The following is a 25065-nucleotide window of genomic DNA, read 5'->3' as shown; positions in this document are numbered from 1 at the left end:
TTAATTAAATTTAATTAAAACAGTTTTAATCCCATTTAAATTTTTCTTTTAAAATAATATTATTATTACTTTAAAAAATCAACGTCATGTCATTTTTATCTCTCGTGGATTTGATCTCCTGTTATTGATTATACACAGGTTTCAAATATATTTTTTCCTCTTTTCTAGTATTTTAAAGCTTTTAAAGAAAAGTCTCAACCCAGTTGCTATTCTGTTTCAACTTACTCTTCAATTATTCATTATACACTGTTTTGAAACCTTTTTTCTCACCTTTTTCAAAATCCCCTCTTTATCATATCTTTATCTCTTATATTTGTTATTACCTTTTTAATTTCTACTTTCTAAACAATTGGATATGCTTCTAGTTTTAATTCCTTTAAAATATTTCTCTTAAATTAGTTATATTATTATTTTCTCAAACTCCACCTGATTAAATTTTCACTTCTTTTGGGTTTGGTCACCTGTTATTGATTATCAATAGGTTTCTAACATATTTTTTGATATTTTTCCTTTTTTTTTAAGGGTCTTTAAAAAGATGTCTCAACTCGAATGCTAGTCTGATTCAAATTGCTCTTCTATAATTGACTATACACTGTTTTCAAACATTTTATTCCTCCCTTGTCTTAAAATTCCGTTTATTTATCATTTTTTAATCTATTCTATTTTCTATTACCTTTTTAATTTTTACTTTGTAAACAATTGTATATGCTTCTAGTTTTAATTACTTTTTAAATTTTTCTTTTAAAGTAGTTATACTATTATTTTTCTTTAAAAATCCACCTGATTTCATTTTCATTTCTTTTGGTTTCAATCTCCAGTTATTGATTATAAATAGGTTTCAAATATCGTTTTTGGACATTTTTCCCTTTTTTTAAAAGGGTTTTTTTAAAAAGACCTCTCAACTCGAATGCTGGTCTAATTCAAATTGCACTTCTATAACTGATTATACAGTTCTCAAACCTTTTTTTCTCCTTTCTTTTAAAATTCTCTTTCTCTCTCTCTTCTATTTTTATTTTATCAGTTTTATTCCTACATAGGCATTAGATAGATAAATAAATAAACTCCTATAAGGACCACAATAGATAACTGATACTCCATTAGCCACAGTGCCAGAGAGATATGAGCAAGATGAAGAAGCAGAGAAACCATTACCAATTAAAAGAACAAGAGAAATCCCCTGAAAGAACAATCAATGAAATAGACATTGATAGCCTACTAGATCAAGATTTCAAAAAAAGGAGTGATCAAAATATTGAAGGAACTAAAAGAGATAGTGTTTAGAGATATAAAATATGTCAAAAATGAAATTGAAGCTAAAAAGAAGAGCCAAGTAGAATTGGTAAACTCATTGGCTGAGATGAGAATGGATCTAAAGGCTGTGCAAAGCAGACTAGATAATGCAGAGGAACGAATTAGTGACCTAGAAGACAGGACAATAGAAAACACCCAACCAGAACAACTGCAAGATAAACAAGTAAAAACAAATGAAAGTAACATAAGGGACCTATGGGATAATAATGCCAATCTTCGCATAATAGGGGTCCCAGAAGTGGAAGAAATATCAAAGGGGATTGAAAAGGTTTTTGAAGAAATCTTGACTGAAAAGTTCCCAAACTTAAAGAAGGAATCAGATATCCAAGTATAGGAAGCTCAGAGGGTCCCAAACAGGAAGAACCCAAACAGACAAACACAAAGACATATCATAATCAAGATGGTCAGAGTCAAGGATAAAGAAATGATCCTAAAGGCAGCAAAAGAAAAGCAAAGAGTGAGTTACAAGGGAATCCCCATAAGGCTTTCAGCTGATTTCCCTACACAAACACTACAGGTCAGAAGAGAGTGGCAAGATATAATCAAAGTCCAGAATGAAGAAAAGATGCAGCCTAGGATACTGTTTCCAGCAAGGCTATCCTTTAGGATAGAAGGAGAGATAAAGAATTTCACAGAGAAGCAAAAACTACAAGAGTTTAGCAACACTAAACCCATACTAAAAGAAATATTGAAAGGTCTACTCTAAATAGAAAAACAGCAGGATGCTACAGAAATGAGACTGTCATAACTGGAAAGGTGATAACTCATGAATTACAAATAAAATAAACATGAATTTGTAAAAGAAAACATCAAAACCATTAAGAGTGGGGGAGGAAAGCAGGAAACTATAGAGTATTTTTTTTCTTTCTTTTTTAAAGATTTTGTTCTCAGTAGGATGGGCTTGGTATATAGTAATAGGCTAATAAACTTACAGAAAAGGGTAACCACAAGCCAAAAACTTACAAGGGAGTCATGAAAACTAAATGAAACCCATGATAATACAAAGGAAAATTACCAAACCACAAAAGGAAGAAGAAAGGAACAAAGAGGAAATACCAAATCAACTGAAAATATAAGTTGAAAATGGCAAAAAAAAAAAAAAAACAAATCTATCATTTTTCACTTTAAGTGTTAATGGACTAAATGCTCCAGTCAAAAGACATAGAGTGGCAGACTGGATAATAAAGCAAGAACCTTTAATAAGCTGCATATAAGAGACCCACTTTAGGGAGAAAGACACATATAGATTGAGAGTGAAAGGATGGAAAAGTATATTCCATGCAAATGGAAAAGCCAAAAAGCAGGTGTTGCAGTACTGATTTCAGACAAAATAGACTTTAAAACAAAGGCCATAAAGAAAGATAAAGTAGAATATTTTATGATGATTAAAGAAGTGATACAAGATGAGGATATTACACTTGTTACTATATATGCACCCGATATAGGAGCACATAAATACATAAAATGATTACTGACAGAGATAAAGGGGGATGGATATCCATGGGAATACAATCATAGTTGGAGAATTTAACACTGCATTAACATCACTAGACAGATCTTCCAGACAGAAAATAAATAAGGCAACAGAGAAACTAAATAATACAACAGAAAAATAAGATTTGGGGGATATTTGCAGAGCATTAAACTGGCCCAAAAAAGGATAAACATTCTTTTCAAGTGCACATGGAACATTTTCTAGGATTGACCATATACTTGGGCACAAAAGAAACCTCAAAAATTTTAAGAGGATAGAAATTATCTCAAGCATCTTTACTGACCACAATGCCATGAAACTAGAAATCAACAACAGAGAAAAAAAGGAAAGCATGGAGATTAAACAATACGCTATTAAAATTAACAACGGATCAATAAGGAATTCAAAGCTGAAATTAAATAATACCTAGAGACAAATGAAAATGAGAACACAATCAGACAAAATTTATGGGACACAGCAAAGTTACTGCTAAGAGGGAACTTAATAGTGATACAGGCCTTCCTCAAAAAAGAACAATCTCAAATACACAATTTAACCCACCAAATAAAAGAACTAGAAATAGAAGAAAAAAAAAAACCCAAAAGGCAGCAGAAGGAAGGAAATTATAAATATCAGGGAGGAAATAAATAAAATAGACATTAACAAGACCATAGAAAAAAATCAACCAAACCAAAAGCTGTTTTTTTGAAAAAGTAAATAAAATTGGTAAACCTCTGGCCAAACTCACAAAGAAGAAAAAAGAGACAGCACAAACTAGCAAAATAACAAAGGAAAATGGAGAAATCACAACAAATAAAATAGAATTACAGAATATCATATGAGAATATTTTGAAAAACTATATATATAACAAACCGGATAACCTAGAAGAGATGGACAAAGTTCTGGAAACATACAATCAACCAACTGAATCAAAAAGAAACTGACCACTTGAACATATCGTTCACTAGAAATGAAATCAAAATAGCAATAAAAAACTTCCCTACAAATAAAAGTCCAGGACCAGATGGCTCCACCGGGGAATTCTACCAAACATACAAAGAAGACCTCATGCCAGTCCTTCTCAAACTCTTCCAGACGATTGAAAAGGAGGGAATACTCCCAAACTCATTCTATGAAGCCACCATCACCCTGATACCAAAGCCAGGCAAAGACACTACCAGAAAAGAGAATTACATGCTAATATCACTGATGAACATAGATGCCAAAATCCTCACCAAAATATTAGTAAATAGAATCCAAGAACACATAAAAAAGATTATACATCATGACCAAGTGGAGTTCATCCCAGGGACACAAGGGTGGTTCAACATACGCAAATCAATCAATGGAATACATCACATCAACAAGAGAAAGAACATAAACCACATGATCATCTCAATTGACGCAGAAAAAACATTTGATAAAATTCAACACCCATTTATGATAAAAACTCTCACCAAAGTGGGTACAGAAGGAACATATCTCAACATCATAAAAGCTATATATGACAAACCTACAGCCAGCATAGTACTCAATGGTGAAAAACTCAACAGCTTCCCACTAAAACCTGGGAGAAGACAAGGATGCCCACTATCACCACTCCTATTCAGTATAGTCTTGGAAGTCCTAGCCACAGCAATCAGGTAAGAGAGAGAAATAAAAGGGATCCAAATTGGAAAAGTAAAGATAAAAGTGTCAATATATGCCAACGAAATGTTACTATATACAGGAAACCCTAAGAGGTCCACACAAAAACTACTAGAGATAATCGAAGAATTCAGCAAGGTAACAGGTTACAAGATTAACGTTCAAAACTCACATTTCTTGACACTAACGATGAATCAACAGAAAAAGAAAGTAAGGAAACAATCCCCTTTAAAATAGCACCCAAAGTAATAAAATACCTAGGAATGGATCTAACCAAGGAGGTGAAAGAATTATACACAGAAAACTATAAAACATTGATGAAGGAAATTAAAGAACACTTAAAAAGTGGAAAGATATCCCATGCTCTTGGATTGGAAGAATCAATATTGTTAAAATGGTCACACTGCCCAAGGCAATCCTCAGATTTAATGCAGTCCCTATCAAATTACCCTGGACATATTTCACAGAACTAGAACAAATCATAATAAAATTTAATTGGAACCATCAAAGACTCAGAATTGCCAAATCATTACTGATGAAAAGTAAAGAGGCTGGAGGAATAACTCTCCCAGACTTCAGACAATACTATAGAGCTACAGTCATTAAGACAGCATGGTATTGGTACAAAAACAGACATATAGATCAATGGAACAGAATAGAGAGCCCAGAAATGAACCCACAAACTTTTGGTCAACTCATCTTCAACAAAGGAGGCAAGAATATACAATGGAATAAAGACAGTCTCTTCAGCGAATGGTGTTGGGAAAACTGGACAGCAGCATGTAAAGCAATGAAGCTAGAACACTCCCTTACACCATACACAAAAATCAACTCAAAATGGATCAAAGACTTAAACATAAGACAAGATGCAATAAACCTCCTAAAGGAAAATATAGGCAAAATATTATCTGACATATATCTCAAAAATTTTTTCCTTCAAGAAATAAAAGCAAGAATAACAAAATGGATCCTAATGAAATTTGCAAGCTTCTGCACAGCAAAGGAAATCATAGTAAAACAAAAAGTCAACCTACGGAATGGGAAAAAATTTTTGCAAATGAAACCAACAAGGCTTGATCTCCAGGATATATAAGCAGCTCATATGACTCAATAAGAAAAAAATAAACAACCCAATCCAAAAATGGGTAGAAGACCTAAACAAGCAATTCTCCAAGGAAGACATACAAATGATCAATAGACACATGAAAAAATGCTCAATATCACTAATTATCAGTGAAATGGAAATCAAAACTACAATGCGGTATCACCTCACACCAGTCAGAATGGCCATCATTTAAAAGTCCACAAATGCTGGAGAGGCTGTGGAGAAAAGGGAACCCTCCTGCACTGCTGGTGGGAATGCAGTTTGATGCAGCCACTATGGAAAACAGTATGGAGATTCCTCAAAAGACTAGAAATAAACTTACCATATGACCCAGGAATCCTGCTCCTGGGCTTATATCCAGAAGGAACCCTAATTCAGGATGACACCTGCACCCCAATGTTCATAGCAGCATTATTTACAATAGCCAAGACATGGAAACAGCCTAAATGTCCATCAACAGGTGACTGGATAAAGAAGAAGTGGTATATGTATACAATGGAATACTACTCAGCCATAAAAACTGACAACACAACGCCATTTGCAGCAACATGGTTGCTCCTGGAGAATGTCATTCTAAGTGAAGTAAGCCAGAAAGAGAAAAAAAATACCATATGAATTTGCTCATATGTGAAATCTAAAAAAACAAAAAACAAAAAAACAAGAAAAGCGAACAAAGCATAGATACAGAACTGAAATAGACTCAGACATAGAATACAGACTTGTGGTTGCCAAGGGGGTGGGGGGTGGGAAGAGATAGACTGGAATTTCAAAATTGTAGAATAGATAAACAAGATTATACTGTATAGCACAGGGAAATATGTACAAGATCTTATTTTAGCTTACAGAGAAAGGAATGTGACATGAATATATATATGTTCATGTATAATTGAAAAATTGTGCTCTACGCTGGAATTTGACACAACATTGTAAAATGATCATAATCAATAAAAATGTTAAAAAATTGTAGAATACATAAACAAGATTATACTTTATAGCACAGGGAAATATACACAAGATCTTATGCTAGTGCACATTAAAAAAAATATGACAATGAATATATATATGTTCATGTATAAGTGAAAAATTGTGCTTTACAGTGGAATTTGACACAACATTGTAAAATTATTTTAAATTAGAAAAAAATTTTATATTGTTAAAAAATCTTTTAAAAAAATTTAAAAAAATAAAATTTTTAGGAAAAGAAAAAGGAAACAATAATCCCAAAGCCTGTGTAAGGAATCCACAAACACATAGAAAGATAGATGATATAGGCATCAAAGGATAATCTTCCAGGCCAAGGTACAAGATAAAAATTCCAGAAGATGAAATAAGTGAGGAGGGGATAGACAAGTTATCTGAGAAGGAGTTTAAAGTAATGATGTCCAAGATGTTCAGTGAACTCAAGAGGAGTATAGATGCACAGAGTTAAGTTTTCAGCAAAGAGTTGGAAAATATAAAGAATACCCAAACAGAGTTGAAGAACAAAATCACTGAAATGAACAATACACTAGAAGGAACCAAGAATAGACTAAATGAGGCAGAAGACCGGATCGGTGAACTAGAAATAACTCTGGGACAGCATGAAGTGCACAAATGTTAGCATTTTGGCGTCCCAGAAAGAAGAGTGAGAGAAAGGACTTGAGAAATTATTTGGAGAGATAATCTCTGAAAACTGCCCCAACTTGGGAAAGGAAACAGTCACTCAAGTCCTGGAAGCACAGAAAGCACCACACATAATCAGCCCAAAGAGGAACACACCAAGGTACATAGTCATCAAATTGACAACAATTAAGGATAAGGAGAAAATATTAAAACAAGCAAGAGAAAAGCAACAACTAATGTAAAAAGGAACTCCCTTAAGGTTATCAGCTGATTTTTCAGCAGAAACTCAACAAGACAGAAGGGAGAGGCATGATATATTTAAAGTGATTAAAGCGGAAAACTTACAACCAAGAATACTCTATCTAGCAAGGCTCTCATTCAGACTTGATGGAGAAATCAAAATCTTCACAGATGAACAAAAGCTAAAAGATTTCAGCACCATCCAACCAGCTTTACAGCAAATGTTAAAGGACCTGCTCTAGTCATCAAACCATAAGAAAATCGAATAATCACTTGAAATGTAAATGGACTAAATGCACCCAACAAAATACATATTGTGATTGATTGCACTAAAAACCAAAACCTGTCTATATGTTACCTAAAAGAGACTCACTTCAGATTGAAATACAAACACACACTGAAAGTGAAAGTATGGAAAAAGATATTTCATGGAAATGAAAAGAAAGCCGAGCAGCAATACTCATATTAGACAAAGTAGACTTCAAAAAAAGTCTATAATAAAGGAACAAGGACATTGTATAATGATAAAGGGATCAATACAAGAAGAGGATAAAACATTTATTAGCATATATGCACCTACTAAAGGAACATATAAATACATAAACCAATAATTATCAAACACAAGGGGATAAATTGACAATAATACAACAATAGTAGGGGACTCTAACACCTCTCTTATGTCAATTGAAAGATCATCAGAACAAAATCAATAAGGAAGCAGTGGTCTTAAATGACACATTAGGACTAGTTGTACTTAAATAAATTCCTAAAAATATACAATCTTCCAAGACTGATTTAGGAAGAAATAGATAATCTAAACAGATAGATCACAAGTATTGAAACTGAATCAGTAATCAAAAAGTTCCAATAAACAATTATCCAGAACCAATGGCTTCAGAAGATAACACTACATATAAAAAAGAGTTAAGTTGTATCCTCTCAAACTATTCCAAAAAACTGAAGAGAGAGGAACACTCTCAAATTCATTCTACAGGCTTACCATTACTCTGGTACCAAAACTAGTGGAAAAAAAAGATATTATAAAAGAGATAGATATAAGAGAGAGAGAGAGAACTATAGGTCAACATCAGTGATGAATATAGATGCAAAAATCCTCAACAAATTATTAGAAAACTGAATTCAGCGATATATAATAAGGATGATACACTACAAGTAAGTGGGATTTATTCCAGGAATGCAAGGATGTTTTAATATCTGAAAATCAATCAATGAGATATACCACATTAACAAAAAGGACAAAAATAATAGGGTCATCTCAATAGATGCAGAAAAAGCATTTGACAAAATTCAACACCTATTCATGACAAAAACTTTCAACAAAGTTGGTATAGAGGGAGCACATGTCAGTATAAAAAAGGCCTTCTATGAAAAAAAAAAAAACACAGCTAATATCCAATGCTGAAAAGTTGAAAGCTTTAGCTCTAAAATCAGGATCAAGACAAAGATGTCCACTCTCACCACTTCTATTTAACATGGTATTGTAAGTTCTAGTCATAGCAATCAGATAAGATTTTTTAAATGGCCTCCAAATTGGAAAGGAAGAATTAAAACTCTATTTGCAGGTGACATGATATCATATATAGAACACTCTAAAGTCTCCACCAAATAATTGTTAAAAGTAATAAAATTTTCAGGATACAAGATTAATATACAGAAACCTGTTGCTTTTTTGTAGATTATCACTATTATTTTGGATCTGTCTCCTTAGATGAGGGAAACAGAAGCAAAAATAAACAAATGGAACCTAATTAAACTTACAACCTTTTGCACAGCAAAGGAAACTATCAACAAAACAAAAAGACAACCTCTTGAATGCAAAGGATATTTTCAATGATATATCTGATAAGGGGTTAACAACCAAAATATATAAAGAGCTCATGCGTGTCAATAGCAACAAAAAAGAAATAACCCATTTAAAAATTAGGCAGAGGATCTGAATAGATATTTTTCAAAAAAAGACATGCAAATGTCTAACAGGCATCAGAAAAGATGCTCAATCTCACTAAGTATCAGGGAAATGCAAATTAAAACCACAATGAGTTATTACCTCACACCTGTCATAATGGCTGTCATCAAAAGACAACAAATAATAAATGTTGGGAAGGATGTAGAGAAAAGATAGCCCTAGTTCACTGTTGGTGGAAATGTAAATTGGTACTGCCACTATGGAAAACAGTATGGACATTCCTCAAAATGCTACATATTTTGAACTGCCATGTGACTCAGAAATGTCACTATTTTGTGTATGTATGTGTATATATATATGTATACATGTATATATATAAATAGATATCACTATCTCAAAGAGATATCTGCACCTCCATGTTAATAACATCATTATTTACAATAATCAAGATATGAAAACAACATAAATGCCCAGTAATGAATGAATAGATAAAGAAAATATGGTATATCTTTAAAATGAAATATTCTCAACCTTAAAATAAGAAATAATCCTATCATTTTCAACAACACGGATGAACCTAGAGGACATGCTAAGTGAAATAAGCCAGACACAGAAAAACAAATACTGCATGATCTCACTTATATATGGGATTTTAAAAGTTCCACCTCATGGAGAAGGTGGCCAAGATGACTGAGTAGGAAAACCCCGAGCACACCTTCTCTCATAAGCACACTCAAATTACAACTATTTACAGACAAACTATTGAAGATAAAAACCAGAAGACTAGCAGAAAACATCTACTACAACTAAAGATATAAAGAGGGAACCACAATAAAGTGGGTAGGATGTGTGGAAAAGTGGTATAGTCAGTACCCAAGCCCCAGGTGGGTGACCCCAAAATGGGAGTATAATTACAATTTAGAGGTTCTCACCAAGGAGCAAGTGGTCCAAGCCCCACATCAGGCTCCCCAGCCTGCAGGATTAGCCTCTAGATTGTTTGGATTTAAGGCCCATAGGGCTTACATTGGGGAGTGCTAGAGGGCCAGAGGAAATAGAGACTCCACTCTCAAAGGACACACACAGAATCTCACATGTTCTGGGACACAGGGAAAAGATTTTAATTTGAAAAGAGCCTGAAAGAAAAGAAAAAAAAAAGAGCCTGGATCTTATACACCTGCTGATCTGGGGAGATTCCCAGAGAGGCAGAAGGCAGCTGGAGCTCACCCTGGTTGTGTTCAATGGCTGCAGCCATTTTGGGGAGTTTTTTCTACTATATGGATACACATTTTATTTTGGAATACTCCCTCTAGCTTATTAGCACCTGGACCTGGCCCTGTCCACCAGCCTGTCAGCACCAGTAATGGGATACCTCAAGGAAAGTAATGAGCAGGAGAGGAAACAACGCCATTTGCCACCAGTCATGCTGCCTTAAGAAACCCTGAGCCTACGGCTGACCAGGAATTGACCTTGTCAACCAGAGGACCCAGGACCCAGCCCCACACATCAGTGTGCCAGAACTATCCCTGAGACACTCAGGGCCCTGCAGCCAGAGAATCAGGGACCTAGCTCCACCAATCAGTGAGCCATCATTAGCCCCAAGATTCCCGTAGCCTCAGTCCCTCTCATCAGCAGGCCAACATCAAATCTAGGAATCACATGTCTCGCAGACAGAAATGCCAGGACATGTCTCCAGCCATGGGTGGGTCACAATCAGTCTCAGCACCTAGAATCACCCACCAGTGGGTGGGCAACAGTTTAGGGATTTCCTTAGCCCAGTCCCTACCAATCAGCAGGCAGATATGGGCCCCAGGACCACCAAAGTCCTACAACCTGACATTTCAGGACCTAGCCTACTCACCAGCAGACTGGTACCTGCCCCAGGAACACATAGTCCCTGGCTCTGCCCACTAGCAAGCCACCACCACATCTGGAACAATCATGATTCTTTAGATAGAGATCTTGGGGCCAAACTCTGACCACCATTTTCCTGCACTAGACCATGACTCCCTGGGCCTCAGCCCTACACACAATAGCAGGTCAACAACACCCCTGGAAAGCCCCAAGACCCTGACCCAACCAACTGCATGCAGCACCATTTCTGTGACACCTTGGACTACTCAACCACTCTCCCTGGTAAATGTCCCCATTTACTGGTGGGCCAGCACCAGCTTTGGAAAACCCCAGACCTCACAGCCACCACCCACCAGCAGGCTAACACTAGATCCAGACCTCACAGCCACCACCCACCAGCAGGCTAACACTAGATCCAGGAAACCTGTTCCTGTAACCTCACAACCTAGCTCCACCCACCAGTGGGCCAGCAATAACCTGAAATCCTACAGTCTTTACAGCCATCCACTTTGTGATATGGCTTCACCTAATAGCAGCCAGCAGCCTACACACAAGGCAATGCCTGGCAACCATCCAGATCAGGAGCCAGCCATGCCTACCAGATCAACAACAGGTCAGCCTGCCACAACAGAAGGACCTACATGGAACACAAGGGAATGCCACTAAAGCATATAGCTCTGCTGACCAGAGGGAAGTGTGCTGTTGAGACTCGTAGGACATCTCCAGCAAAAGGTCACTTATCTGAGATCAGGAAACATAAACAACCTACCAAATGCATAGAAATAAAGGCAGAAAATTAGGCAAAATGAGTCAACAGAGAAAATGTTCCAAACAAAGAAATGAGGTAAAATCCCAGAAGAGGAATTAAGTGAAGTGGAGATAAGCAACCTTTCCCATTAAGTGTTCAAGGTGATGATCATAAGATACTCAAAGAACTCAAGAGAAGAATGGATGAACAGAGTGAGAACTTTAACAAACAGATATAAAATACAAAGAAGAATCAAACAGAACTAAAGAATACAATAACTGATATTAAAAAATATACCAGAAGGAATCAACAAAGATAGGATGATAGAGAACAGATCAGTTAGCTGAAAGAGAGTGGTGGAACTCACTGGAGCTGAACAGAAAAAAAAGAGGACAATTTAAGAGACTTTTGGGAATACATTAAGTGTACTATATTCACATTATAGGGGTCGCAGAAAGAGAAGAGCGATAAAGGGCCAGAGAACATAGTTGAAGACATAATACACAAGAACTTCTCTAACTTCGGAGAGGAAATAGACATCCAAGTCTAAGAAGCAGAGTCTCAAACAGGAACAACCCAAAGATGATCACACCAAGATACATTATAATTAAAATGACAAAAATTAAAGACAAGGAGAGAATACCAAAAGAAACAAGGAAAACTAACATGTACAAGGAAACTCTTATAAAACTCTCTGCTGACTTTTCAGAAGAAGGAAGTGACATCATATATTTAAAATTATAAAAGGGAAAAACCTACAATCAAGAATATACTCTAATAGCAAGGCTTTCATTCAGATTTGATGGAGAGATTGAAAGTTTTACAGACAAGTAAAAGCTAAGATTTCAGCACCACCAAACCAGCTTTACAAGAAATGTTAAATAGAATTCTCTAAACGAAAAAGAAAAGGCACAACTAGAAGCATGAAAATTAGAAAAGGAAAAATCTCATTGATAAAGCCAAATCAGTCTCTTCAATCAGTGGTGCTAGAAAAACTGGAAAGCTACATGTTAAAGAATAAAAATAGAACATTTTCTTATAACATATACAAAAAAAAAAAAAAAAGAAAGAAACCCTCAACATGGATTAAAGACCTAAATGTAAGACCAGAAACAATAAAACTCCTAGAAGAAAACATAAGCAGAACATTCTTTGACAAAAATTATAACAATGTTTTTTTGATCTTTCTCCTAAGGCAAAGGAAAGGAAAGCAAAAATAAACAAATGGGACCTAATTAAATTTACAAACTTTTGCACAGCAAAAGATACCATCAACAAAAAGAAAATTCAGCCTACTGAATGGGAAAAAATATTTTAAAATGACATGACTAGTAATATCCTAATTATATAAACAGCTCATAAACTCCATATCAAATAAGTAACAAGACTAAAAAATTGGCAGAAGAACTAAATAGACAATTTCCAAAGAAGACATACAGATGGCCAATAGGCATATGAAAAAATGCTCAACATCACACATCAGCAGGGAAATGCAAATCAAAACCACAATGAGATACCACCTCACACCTGTAAAGAATGGCTATTATACATATGTTGGCAAGGATGTGAGGAAAAGGGAACCCTCATGCACTGTTTGTGGGAATGTAGATTGGTTAGCCGCTATAAAAAAAAACAGCATGAGTTACCTCAAAAAATTAAAAATAGAAATATCTTATGATCCAGCATTTCCAATCCTGGTATTTATCCAAAGAAAACAAAAATACTAATTAGAAAAGATATATGCACCCTTGTGTTTATTGCAGCATTATTTACAATAGTCAAGATTTGGAAGCAACCCAGGGACCCATAAGTAGATGAATGGATATTGAAGTTGGAGACACATACACACACACATACACACACACACACACACACACACACACACACACACACACACAATGGAATATTACTCAGCCATAAAAAGAATGAAATTTTGCTATTTGCAACCACATGGATGGACCTAGAGGGTATTGTTTTAAGAGAAATAAGTCAGACATAGAAACACAAATACTGTATGATCTCACTTATATGTGGAATCTAAAAACCAGAACAAATGAACAAACATAGCAAAGTAAAAACAGAGTTTTACATACAGAGGACAAACAGGTGATTGCCAGGGGGGAGGGGTCAGAAAAAATAGATGAGGGAGATTAAGAGGTACAAACTTCCACTTGCAAAATAAATGTCACTGGTATAAAATGTACAGTGTGGGGGAATATAGTCATTAACTATGAAATACATTTGTATAGTGACATTTTGTAGTTAGACTTATTGTGGTGATAGTTTGAAATGAATAGAAATATCTAAACACTATGTAATAGGAACATAGTGTTGTAGGTCAATTATACTTCAAAAAGAAACAAAGAAACAGAAATTAGCAAATTAATAATAGAAAAGGAAATCAATTTGTGGTTAGCAGATGTGGGGTGTGGGTAAGGGGGAATTGTATGAAGGCAGTCAAAAGTACAAAATTCCAGTTATAACATAAATAAGTATTAGGGACGTAATGTACAAAATGATAAAAATAATTAACACTGCTGTATGTTATATGAGAAAGTTGTTAAGAGAGTAATCCTAAAATTTCTTATTGTAAGAAAACATTTTTTTCTATTTTTAAAATTTTGTATGTATATGAGATGATGGATGTTCACTAAGTTTGTGATAATCGCTTCATGATGTATGGAAATCAAATCATTACGCTGTACACTTTAAACTTATACAGTGCAGTATGTCAACTATATCTCCATAAAACTGAAAGAATTTTTTTTAAAGTCTAACTTGTAAAAGTGGAGAATAGAATGTTTACTGCTAGTATTTTGGAGGGTGTGAAAATGGGGATATTGGTTAAAGTATACAAAGGTCCAGTTATCTGGAATGAATAATTCTCTAAATGTTACACACAGCAAGTTGACTATAGTTAATATTTATTGTATACCAGAAATTTGCAAAGAGTTAATCATAAATGTTTTCACCAAAAAAAAAAATGTAACTATGTAAGGTGATGGATATGTTACTTAACTTGGTTGTGGTAATCATTTAAATATATATATATATATATATATATATATATATATATATATAAAAACACACACACACACATGACATTGTATACCTTAAATATATACATATTTATTTGACAATTATACCTAAATAAAATTGGAAAAAATTTAAAAGAGAGATTCACAAGCCACACACACACACAAAGTGACCAATTCTTTTAAAATGATAATAAATATTATTTTTTCAATCCTCATGCTAGAGGAACTTTCTCTCTAGTCTTAAACCCTGTCACCTTCTTCTCCCTCTCTTGGCAAATGACTTACCTATTATTTAAAAATTTTGTGTTTTGTGTTATTGTAGTTTTGTTTAGATTCACTAAGCTGTGTTTTTACCAGTCCAGATGTAGTGTTGTAAATTAAGGATCTATTTTGAATAGTTACTGCAGAGACTTGTGGACATGTGACTCACAAAAGTGAAAGAAGCAAAATTTATTTTTGGCATTCATAGTCGAATAAGTCCATTAGCAAAACTAAAATAATAAAGCTTTAGAGTTTCTTTTACTTGATCTCTAAATTATTCTTTGTAGCAAGTCAATTGAATTCAACATATATTGAGCACCTACTATGCCTATAATATATAATTACTATTTTCATAGAACAAGGCAAATCTTTGAAGTGCTAAGTAACAAAAATGACTTAACCAAGATGAAACATGAAGACTATAGGAAACTGAAAAAAGGAAAAGAAACTCTTCCAAATTAAGCAGTAAGCAGAGTAGTTTGCACTAAAAATACCCATGCATCATCTCATCCTCAAACTAATCATCAGTGAAAGGTAGTGGAAAACTTCAAAGAGAACAGCATCCTAGTTCTCTCCAATTAAAGTAATCTACTCAAATTGACCCAAACCAGATATTTCCTTTAATTTAAAAAATTATAACGCTTACTTACTTTAATGTTCTAGCTTTATAATGAAATTGGTTACTTCCACTAATAAGACTGACATTGCCAAACCAATTCCAAAGCAGTATTTTGATGATACAGAAACAATTACACAAAATAATTCTCCAGATGTTTCAGGAAACAGCACTCTACTTGACGTTAAAAAAATACTGAGGTATTTTGCATAGATTTTTATCTGGATAAAAACAACAAAATTAGTTTGAATTGAAAAGAAACAGCACTTGGCATCAAGACCTGCCATGTCACTTCAGTGGCAAAGTGTAGGCCCATATGTACAACCCTTGTCCTGTCTACAGTCACACTTGAATCCTAATTTCTCTTCTAGGAAAATGTGGCAGTCATGTGAAATGATATATCTTATTCTAATGTTCACAGTATGCATGGCATGGATTCTGATTTATCTTATCTGTAAAATGAGATCAGACTAATGTTTAGATAGCTAGAGATATGAATAAATATTATTTCTTTCAGTTTTGTAACAGATGTTAAAATATTTTAAAATTATATATACTCTACTCACAAATGGCAGTTATAGACAAAATTGACAGTGGGTTCTCCAGAAACATACTTTTACTATAAATGTCTAGTTTTCTTTCTGCTTTGTACTACATTCTTGTCTTGGTAATGGATCTCTGTAACAGTTTCCATCTTGAGTAATATGTACCTTCCAAGAAAAAAAATTTTGAAATGAAATGTTATTTTTTTGTCAGACTATCCCATAAAATAATTAAATACTGTAACCATTGTTATAAGGCTAGTATATTAGTTTGACTATAATAGAGCAGTCTGAATTTAGGTGCCAAGGCTTAATTGGTTGTAATTGTTTTTTATGAATGTATTTTAAATGATTGATTAGTTATTTTTGCCCAGGCTGCTCCAAACATTAAGTGTATATGTATAGCCCAATCCCTAAACACCCTTGGTGTGTTTAGGCTCCATGGCCTCTACTTTGTCTCACCATTTTTTTCTCCACATTTCTACCCACCAATTTCCACAATTCCCCTCTCACCTCATAGGAATAAATTCTTTTGTTAATTTCTAATATCTCATTCTGTGTTTCTTTATGCAAATACAGATAAATATGAATATATTCTTATCCTGCTACTTTATGTTTGTATGCAGAATACAGTATTCTGCACTTTACTTTTTTAAATTAATACCTCGCACAGATCTTTCCACATCAGTAAATAGAAGACTCTCTCATGTTTTATATTTACATCTATATATTACTCTAATATATGGATGTGCCATAGTCTATTAAATCAGTTCCCTATATATGGACACATGGGTTTCCAAATTTTTGCTATTACAAACCATGCTCAGTGAGCAAACTTTAAATATATATATATATATATATATATATATATATATATATATATATAATATTTGTGTACAAATGTATCTGATAAATTTCCATAAGTTAATTTTCTAAATATATGGTTGATTCACAATATTACATTAGTTTTACATGTATAGCATAATGATTCAATATTTTTATAGATTATGTAAATATTATTAAAAATAATCTCTATATTTCCCTGTGCTATACAATATATCCTTGTTGCATATCTATTTTATACATAGTAGTTTGTATTTCTTAGCCCCAAACTCCTATCTTGCTCTTCCCCATTACCTTCTCCCCACTGGTGACCAACACTTTGTTTTCTGTATCTGTAAATCTGTTACTGTTTTGCTATATATATCCATTTCCATTATTTGTTCAATTCCACATATAAGTGATAACATACAGTTTGTGTCCTACTCTGCCTGACTTTTCTAAGCAAAATACTCTAGGTCCATCCACATTGCTGCAAATGGCAGAATATTATTATTTTATGACTGAGTATACATAAATATACAATGGAATACATACATATATGATGTACATATAAATATGTATATATGTGTGTGTATGTATGTGTGTGTGTGTGTATATCTTCTTTATCCATTCATCTGTTGATGTACACTTGAAATGCATCCATATCTTGACTATTGTAAAGTTGCTATGAACATTGGAGTGCATGTATATTTTTAAATTACTCTTTTAACTATTTTCAGATATACCAAAGAGTGGAACTGCTGGATCATATGGTACTTCTATTTTCATTTTTGGAAACTTCCATGCAATTTTCCATAATGGGTGCACCAATATACATTCCCACCAACAGTGTACAAGGGTTTCCTTTTTTGCGCATCTGTACAAACATTTGTTATTTATAGACTTTTGATGACAGCAATTATGATAAGTGTGAAGGGATATCTTATTGAGGTTTTGATTTGTATTTCTCTAATAATTAGCAATCTTGAACATCTTTTCATGTGCCTAATGGCCATCTGCACATCTTTGGAAAAATGTCTATTCAGGCCTCCTTCCATTCTTTAATCAAGTTTTTTTTTTTTTTTTGATCGAGTTGCCTGAAATGTTTATTTATTTTGGATATTAAATCCCTTATCAGTTATATCATTTGCAAATATTTCTCTCATTTCATAGGTTGTCTTTTCATTTTGTTTATGGTTTCCTTTTATGTGCAAAAATTGTATGTTAAATCAGGTCCCATTTGTTTATTTTTGCTTTTATTTCTATTGCTTTTGGAAACACATAAAAAATATTTCTATGATTTTGCCTATGTTCTATTTTAGGAGTTTTATGGTTTCATGTCTTACATTTAGGTCTTTAATCGACTTTGAGTTTATTTTTGTATATAGTACGAGGAAATGTTCTCACGTAATTCTTTTACAAGTAGCTATCCAGTTTTCCTAGCACCACTTATTGAAGAGATTGTCTTTTCTCCATTGTCTATTCTTGCCTTTTTTGTCATAGAAAAATTCACCATAGGTTTATTTCTGGGCTCCCTATTCTGTTCAATTGAATGATGTGCTTGTTTTTGTGCCAATTCCACGCTGTTTGATTACTGTAGCTTTACAAAATAGTCTGAAGTCTGATAGGGTGATACCTCCAGCTCTGTTCTTTTTTCTCAAGATTGCTTTGGCAATTCAGGTTTTTTTTGGTTTCATATAAATTTTATCAATAATTGATCAAATTTTGTAAAAAAGTCATTGTATTTTTATAAGGATTACATTAAATTTGAAGATTGCTTTGGGTTGTATGGACATTTTTAAAATAATAATTATTTCAATCTAAGAAATGGGAGAGATTTTTTGTCTCACTTTCAATTTCCTTTGTTTCACCTTCAATTTCCTTTATCAATATGTTAATGTGTTCAGTGTATAGGTCTTTAACCTCATTGGTTAAGTTTATTTGTGGGCATTTTATTCTTTATGATGTAATTTTAAATGAGATTTTTTTTTTTTTGCTTTTTACTTTCTCATTATGATAGTTTATTATTAGTGTATAGAACAGTGACAGATTTCTGTATAATTAATTTCATATTCTGCAACTTTACTGAATTACTTTATTAGTTCTAATAGTTTTTTGGTGGAGATTTTAGCATTTTCTATATAAAGTATCAGGTCATCTGCAAATAGTGACATTTTTACTTCTTCTCTTACAAATTGGATGCCTTTATTTCTTTTTTCTCTTTTTTCTTGTGTGGTTCCTATCCCTAGGACTTCTGGTACTATGTTAAATAGAAGTGGCAAGAGTGGGCATTCTTATTTTCTCCATGATTTTAGAGGAAAAGCTTTTAGCTTTTCACTGTTGAGTATGATGCTACCTGTGGGTTTGTCATAAATGACCCATATTGTGTTGATAAATGTTCCCTGTGCACCAACTTTGATGCAAGTTTTCATCATGAATGGATTTTAATTTTTGTCCATTTTTTTCTGCATCTGTTGAGATGATTATGTAATTGTTTTCATTCCTTTTGTTAATATGGTGTATCACATTGATTTGCAAGTAATGAACCATCCTTGCATCATTGGAATAAACCCCACTTGATCATAGTGCATGAATCTTTTACATATTTATTTATTCTTAGTTTTTATCATTATATAATGTTCTTCTTTGTCATTTATTATAGGCTTTCTTTTAAAGTCTATTTTGCCTGATATGAGTGTTGATTCCCTACTTTCCTGTCATTTATTTTTGCATGAAATATGTTTTTTCATCCCCTCACTTATCTATGTATCTTTAGCTCTAAAGTGAATCTGTTGTAATAAACATGTATATGGGCTTTGTAATTTTAATACAATCATTCACCCGGTATCTTTTGATTGGAGTATTTATTCCATTGCTATTTAAAGTAATTATTTATAGATATGCACTTACTACCATTTGTTACTTGTTTTCTGGTTGTTGTTTTTTTTTTAACATTTTTTATTGAGTAATAGTCATTTTACAATGTGGTGTCAAATTCTAGTGTAGAGCACAATTTTTCAGTTATATATGAACATATATATATTCATTGTCACATTTTTTTCACTATGAGCTACCACAAGGTCTTGTATATATTTCCCTGTGCTATACAGTATAATCATGTTTATCTATTCTGCATTTTAAAATCCCAGTCTGTCCCTTCCCACCCCCAGACCCCTTGGCAACCACAAGTTTGTATTCTATGTCTATGAGTCTGTTTCTGTTTTGTATTTATGTTTTGTTTTGTTTTGTTTTGTTTTGTTTTTAGATTCTTCATATGAGTGATCTCATATGGTATTTTTCTTTCTCTTTCTGGCTTACTTCACTTAGAATGACATTCTCCAGGAACATCCATGTTGCTGTAAATGGTATTATTTTATTATTTTTTATGGCTAATTAGTATTCCATTGTATAAATATACCATAGTTTCTTTATCCAGTCACCTGTTGATGGACATTTAGGTTGTTTCCATTTCTTGTCTATTGTAAATAGTGCTGCTATGAACATTGGGATGCATGTATCTTTTTGAATTAAGGTTCCCTCTAGATGTATGCGAAGCAGTGGGGTTGCAGGATCATAAGGTAAGTCTATTTTTAGTTTCTTGAGAAATCTCCATACTGTTTTCCATAAGGGCTGCACTAAACTGCATTCCCACCAGCAGTGTAGGAGGGTTCTCTTTACTCCACAGCCTCACCAATTATCAATTGTGGACTTTTTAATGAGGCCATTCTGACTAGTGTGAGGTGATACCCCATTGTAGTTTTGATTTGCATTTCTCTGATAATTAGAGATGTTGAGCATGTTTTCATGTGCTAATTGGCTATTTGTATGTCTTCATTGGAGAATTCCTTGTTTAGGTCTTCTGCCCTTTTCTGGATTGGGTTGTTTGTTTTTTCTTATTAAGTTGTTTGAGTTTTTATATGTTCTGGAAATTAAGCCCTTGTCAGTCTCATTATGTGCAAATATTTTTCCCATTTTGTAGGGTTTTTTTTTTTTTTGCTTTACTTATGGTTTCCTTTGCTCTACAAAAGTTTATAACCTTAATTAGGTCCCATTTCTTTATTTTTTATTTTATCTCTATTGCCTGATTAGACAGTCCTAGGAGATCTTGCTGCCTTTCAAATCATCTCTGTATCTTTAACTTTTGCCATTTTAATTATAATATGTCTTGGTGTAGTCTGTTTGGATACATCTTGGTTGAGATCCTCTGTGCTTCTCATGCTTGAATGATATCTGTTTCCTTCTTCAATTTTGGTTTGTTTTCAGCCATAATTTCATTAAATACATTTTTGTCCCCCCCCCTTCTTCTGAAGCCCATATAATGTAAATGTACCTATGCTTGATATTATCCCAGAGATCTCTTAATCTGTTCTCATTTTTTTTTTTCAATTTGTGTTTCTTTTTGTGGCTCTGATCGGGTCATTTCCAGTATCCCATTTTCTAGATTGCTAATACATTCTTCTGTATCACTTAGTCTGCCAGTAAATCCTTCTGCTCTGTTTTCCATTTCAGTTATTTTATTTTTCAGTTCTGACTAGCTCTTTTTAAATATTCTAGTTTTTTGTTAAAATTCTCACCATGTTTTCTATTATTTTCTTTAATTCAGTTAGTATTCTTATTACTAATGCCTTGAACTCTTTATCCAGTAAATCGTTTATTAGTTTCATTATTTTTTCGGGTGTTTTTTCTTGCTATTTCAATTGAGACCAGTTCCTTTATTCTCAGTTTGCTTAGCTATCTGTATGAATTTAGCTAAAGCAGTTACTTATTGCAGTCTTGAATGGATATCCTTATGTGGGATCATCCATAAACAGTCTGCATGTGCCCAGGAGGCCTTTCGTTGGAGAGATGGATTTGATGTAATAATAGACATCTTCCTTGGGGTGTGCTGGCAACTATCATGTCTTTCCCTGGGATGTTTTGTATTAGTTATGGGTAGAGATGGAGGGGCTAGGGCCAGAGTCATGTTTGAGGTCTTTCCCTCTGCTCAGTGGCCATTGTTACCCTGTGGAGGGCAGGGTTGGGTTCCAAGTTGTTGGAGCAGAAGCCCTGAGGGTCAAGTCTGATCTAGCTCTGTTTCATTTAAGTGTGTACTCTCTCCTACTGCAGCACTGACACCCCTACCTCAGAAGAGAGCAATGTTAGAGCAAGAGAGATCTGTGCAGACTCTCAGCTCCTGTCGGAGTATGGGCTGTCATAGTCTGGCTTCCATCAGAGATTGGGATTGCTACTGAAGTGCTGCCTATGAAGGCACCAACAATGGCTTATAGTGCCCCATTCATATGCAGCACTGGGTCCAGGTAACATCTGCACCCAATGACCAAGCTCTTTTCCCAGTCATGGTAGTCCTCACTCCAGTATGGTGCTGTGATGTGAAGTAAGCAGGGCTGGAGCATGTACTCAGCTCACGTTCAGCCTCAATGGGGCAATCATGGGAAATCAGGCAGCCACTGGAGCAGTCTCCTTTCTTCACTCTGCTGCAAAAGCAAGCCAGTTTGCATCATCTCCTCTCTAGTGGAGTCCAGGCTTCCCAACAGCCCTCATATTAGGCCCTTTGACCCTCCAGCAAGCCAAGGAGTTTTGTCTTCCCTGTGTCAGACCCCAACACTGGGTTTCCCAATATGTAGATCTAACTGCTCACTCCTCAGGGAGGGATTCAACCCATTTATTCTCCCTTTTCCTCTGAGTTCACTTCCAAGGGCACAAGTCCCAATCTGAATACTTCTCTTCCCCCTCCTACCCAATTCTACATGTATCTTTCTTACAACCTTTGTTGTACAGGAATCTTTCTGCCAGTTTCCAGGTAGTTTTCAGTGAGAATTGTTCCACATGTAAATGTACTTTTGATGTGTTCATGGGAGGAGTTGAATTTTACATTCTCCTACTCCACTATCTTAATCCAACTTTCCTAATAGCTACACTTTAATTAGATTTCCTTCGTTTTTCCCTAACACTCTCTGTGTTATAGGCTTTTCTAATATAACATATTACATTTAGTCTTAATATCTCCCTAAGCTCCTCATGGTTGTGAGTTTCTTAGTCTTTCCTTTATTTTGATGACTTTTACTGTTTGGGGAATTACTAGTCTTGTATTTTGTAAAATGTACTTCAATTTGGATTTTCTTAACTTTTTATCATGGTTAATGTATTAGTTATCTAGGGCTGCTGTAATAAGTTACCACAAACTTAATATCTTAAAAACAGCAATATTTACTCTGTCACAGTTTTGAAGCCCAGCTGGCATTTAACCCAGTATAGTTAGAAAGAGATTATAAGTATTTGGGAGGAAGAAAACAGAAACAAAACAGCATCTTTATCACATAATATCAAGGATACATATTTTCAAGGTGATTTATCAATAATGTTCTTGACCTTGATTACCTGATTGAAGTAACATTTATCAAATTTCTTTGCTAAAAGTTGTGCATTTTCTCCATTTCTATTCTTTAATCTTGGACAGGAAGTTACTATGTGGTAAATTATTTTTCCCTTCTTTGAGGACAAAGTACACATGTAAATTATTCGGGTTTTTTCATGGGAGGATTGTTTCCTCTCTTTCATTCATTATTTTTATTTATTCACTTATTTATTCATTCAGTAATTTATTTGTAATAAGTATTTATAGATATTTATTTTATATTTTGGGTTATAATCTAGTGGTACTTAATTTTGTTGTTTAAATTGTTTTAGCTTTGTCCAATGATAACTCTTGATTTGCTCCTGTGCCCTGTGACATATATCCATTCTTTTTAAAAATATGCATAACATATACTAGTTTAACCATTTTAAGTGTACTGTTCAGTGGCATTGAGTACATTTACAATGCTGTGCAATTACTATCACTAACCATTCCCAGAACAATTTCATCATCCCAAATAAAAACCTGGTAACCTCAATTATACTTTCTGTATCTATAAATATTTTTATAGATACATCATGTAAGTATATATAAGAAAAACCAGAGACTTGCTATAGTTAAAGTGACCAAAAACAGATTTTAGTTGAGAACAATATCAATAGAGCAAAAGATACCTCATTATAGAACTAGGCTCATTTCTGAATATAGCATGAAATAGTAGAGATTTACAGCCAAAGATTAGAGTGAGGGTCAGTGGGTGAATAACTACTAAGAAGAAACATCAGTAAGGGGCATTTTGGATAAATCAACTTCACAGAATTTTTGCTGAAGGCATGCCATGGTGATTAGATATGCCCTGGGGGATGGTGAACAACAAAAAATTTATCAGATAAGAGTTATCAGGGTAGGGGATTTTTGCTACTCTATGTTAGTAAGACCCTTGCTACAGTTGAGTGTTGAAAAGATGAACACAGAAGTCCAAAGGTTGAGGGCTAGATGTAAAGAAGTTTCAGAGAAGCCTGGTAAAAATTTGGTTAAAGATGGAATCTTTGTTAAATGGAATTATACATTTTTATGTATGACTTATTTCATTTAGTATATTGTTTTCACAGTTTATCCTTATTGCAGCATGAGTCAGAGTTTTGTCTTTTTAAAGTTGAATAGTATTCCATTGTATGTATACCACATTTTGTTTATTCATTCATCTGTTGAAGGACATTTGGGTTGTTTCCACTTTTGGGCTACTGTGAATAATGTTGCTATGAAATTTGGTGTACAGTTATCTGTTTGAGTTCCTGTTTTCAATTATTTGGGGTATATATTAAGAATATAACTGTTGGATCACTTGGCAATTCTGTTTAAATATTTGAGGAATCACTGTGCATTTTCCACAGTAGTTGCACCCATTTTACATTCCCACCAGAAAAGCACAAGAGTTGCTATTTCCCCACAGCACTTATCTTCATCAACAATGATTATATTCTGATATTTCATAATATCCATCCTTGTGGATGTGAGCTGTTAT

The 25065-nt window shown here is 34.0% G+C and overlaps 1 long non-coding RNA gene across 1 annotated transcript; it reads right to left on the bottom strand.

Annotated features, from left to right (window-relative positions):
• Window positions 1-170: 170 nt before the first annotated feature.
• LOC116661839 lies at window positions 171-739 on the bottom strand. The gene is made up of 2 exons (XR_004317824.1): window positions 674-739; window positions 171-374 (listed from the first exon to the last, which is right to left on the bottom strand). It is a non-coding gene; the product is annotated as an uncharacterized LOC116661839 (long non-coding RNA).
• Between the last annotated feature and the right edge of the window lie 24326 nt (window positions 740-25065).

Source organism: Camelus ferus, chromosome X (assembly GCF_009834535.1).
Source record: "Camelus ferus isolate YT-003-E chromosome X, BCGSAC_Cfer_1.0, whole genome shotgun sequence".
NCBI classification, from domain to species: Eukaryota; Metazoa; Chordata; class Mammalia; order Artiodactyla; family Camelidae; genus Camelus; species Camelus ferus.
The sequence above is the reverse complement of the archived record's forward strand: the minus strand, read 5'-3'. Positions and strand labels throughout refer to the sequence as shown.